Source organism: Emydura macquarii, unplaced genomic scaffold, assembly GCF_026122565.2.
Source record: "Emydura macquarii macquarii isolate MOO-44397 ecotype Brisbane River unplaced genomic scaffold, CSIRO-AGI_Emac_v2 contig_244, whole genome shotgun sequence".
Lineage (NCBI taxonomy): Eukaryota > Metazoa > Chordata > Testudines > Chelidae > Emydura > Emydura macquarii.
Genome location: NW_027130381.1, coordinates 55752 through 58500, shown reverse-complemented (window position 1 = coordinate 58500; position 2749 = coordinate 55752). Strand labels below are relative to the sequence as shown.

The following is a 2749-nucleotide window of genomic DNA, read 5'->3' as shown; positions in this document are numbered from 1 at the left end:
CTTTATCATAATGCAGAGCCAAAGGAGCACAGTCAAGGGGGGTTGTACATGTTACTGCATGTCACTGGGAAAGCAAAAACGACTATAGTTTTGCATACACAGTGCTGGGCAAAGATAAGGCTGTGTGATCATGCTGCATTATAACCCTTGAGAATAACACGTATTCTTGTCATTACGGATAAGGACGGGCGTTTTCAACTGAGCCTGAGGGAGTTAGGAGCCCAAAAGAGACTGAGATTTCTGCACCCGATTCCCTTGGCTCCCAGCCTGGATTACAGGCTGTATCCACAGGAGGCGTTCCCACTGTATGGGATTACTTGGGAAACAAGATGTAACCATTCCTGCTATTGGCAGCCGGTGCTGAGCGCACCACAGTGGGGAGTGCAGCTTTGCCTTGGGCATTTGTGGTGCCTGGTAGTGCAAGCTGCTTCTTCAAGTCACTTCCAGAGACAGATTAAAAAAACAAACCAGCAGCATATTTCTTGTTATATGCTAGGGTCAGATGTTTAAAGGTATTTAGGTGCCTAACGCCCGTTAATTGCAATGAAATGTAGGCTTCTAAGTCACTTGGACATTGCCATGTTGAGTGGAGCAATGAGTAAGCACTTTAAAAAACTGGCGTATCCAGAGTCCCCAGCTGAGGTCGGTTCCCATTGCGCTAGGTGCTGCAGACATATAACAAGGCAGAGTCTCTTCCCTGAAGAGCATGCTGTCACAGTTCAGGGGAGCTGCACCTGTGTTTTCCCCCTCTGCGCTCCAGCATGGCCACCCGATCTATGCTTCCAGCTCCGCTGCCTTCACATCTCTAGGGCGGAGACCTGTGTCTCTCCCTCCTCAGCGGGGAGCTCCCTGCCTACACAAGAAGCTGAGCTTTTGCCTAACCAGAGAGGAGACATTTGCATTCCCCTCCCCCTGGAGATCCCTTGGGAAACCCTCTTCTTGTCTAGCCCTTTGTTTCAAATAATCCTTAGAACCTTATATCATTCCCCAGGGTTTGCACTGGCCACATCTGCCTCCTGCAGGCGTTACACGCAATCCCACAGTAATACGTACACTTTGCATTTGTAATACAATAGACCCAAAGCTACTGAAACGTCATTCCATTAGGTTTTTCAAGGATATTGCAGGTAATGGCCATATCTGTCACACATTCTTAGTAGACAAGACAGACAAAGGGGAGGGGAAACTGAGGCACAGAGTGGGGAATTGTTCTGTCCGAGGCCATGCAGGAGGTCCTTGTCAGAGCAGGGAACAAAGCCCTCCTACTCCAAGGAGCTATTTACTGTATCTTGATGCTTCTCCATAGACATTTGGAGGATTTTGTCTACGTATTTATCCACTCCACACATGACAGGTTGGATTATGCTCTGATATTGAAGACTCACTGCTCAGCACATATCTTCAAAAGGCTGGTTTTCTGCGTAACCGGAGGTGGGAAATTTACATTCATGACCCATTCGATATTCCCCAGGCAAACTACTTCCCACTGTTTGTTCCAAAAGTCCATTCTCATCTGGCACATTGCTCAGTATGGTCCCTTGAAGTTCATAACACATCCCAGGGCTCACATCCCATCTCCTCCTTAAAGAGTTTACATACAATCCCAGACCACTATAATATGTAAACTTAATGCAACAAGGTCTTTCAAGGAGATTGTAGGAAACTGCCAGATCGTTCGTGCCATCTCAGCTTCAGGAGAATTCTCTGGTTTTCTTTAGGATTTTGTGGAGAAGCCAGCAATGGAGGGGCACACATAATGGCATCAAATTAAAAGAAAAGAGTTGCAGAATAATGTCTAATATGATGAAAAAACAAACAAATGATTCACTTGCTGGTGGCTTGTGAAGTTTAGGAGGTGGGAAAGAGAGCTGGAAAGCTATGAAAACACCATCCCTCTCATGTCTCCCAGTAGTCACATGACCTTTGCATTTAATACAACAGACTCCAAAGATACTTAAAATTTAGTGCAATGAGACTTTTTTCAAGGGAACTGCAGGAAATTGCCATATGCATCAGAGCATCCGCCCATCTTTCTTTCTTCCTTCCTTCAGGACTTGATTTCTTTCAGATCCTTGTGCACTGAGGACAGACTCTTAACCTTGACAGTGGGAGGTATGATCAGCTCCTCATCCCAGTAGTACTCCGGGGACAGTAGGTGTGTGGGCTTGTGGTACACGAGGTATTTATTCAGGTGGCTTTCCTCGTGCCACTTGGCTTCAATGCCGTTGGCTCTGTCCTGCGTGATCCCTTTGAAGCAAGCTGTGGTCAACTTGTAGACCTCAGACATGCTTCCACCATAGAAGCTGGCCACGTAGTAGAAATCCTCTACCCCGCTGGGGATGGCGGCCATCCGTGACTCCGGCCGCCTCTCCTGGGGCTTGGTGTACTGCCAGGAGCTGATGGTCCCCATCAGCATGTCGATGATCTCCACCCCAATGTGCTTGAATAGCTCGACATCAATGTCCATGGAGTAAAGATAGTTTACTTTGTAGCGCCAGCAGCTGCGGATGTAGCTGCCGCTGATGTCCACGTGGTTCATGGAGATGTCCTGCTACCGTGAATAGTTCTCGACTGGGATGATGAAGAGACGCTTTTCAGGGGCCAGCTTCATGGACGGGACCTTCTCCGGGTGGTCAGTGAAGAGATAGAAGTTGACCCTGTGCCTGGAGAGGAAGAATTTGTTGGCGGAGCCAATGAACCCTTCTATGAACCGGATGTATTTGAAAGGCAAATGAGCACAACAGTGCAT

The 2749-nt window shown here is 47.7% G+C and overlaps 1 pseudogene; it reads right to left on the bottom strand.

Moving 5' to 3' along the window:
- Positions 1-2047: 2047 nt before the first annotated feature.
- On the bottom strand, positions 2048-2749 carry LOC137153403 (histo-blood group ABO system transferase 2 pseudogene; annotated as a pseudogene).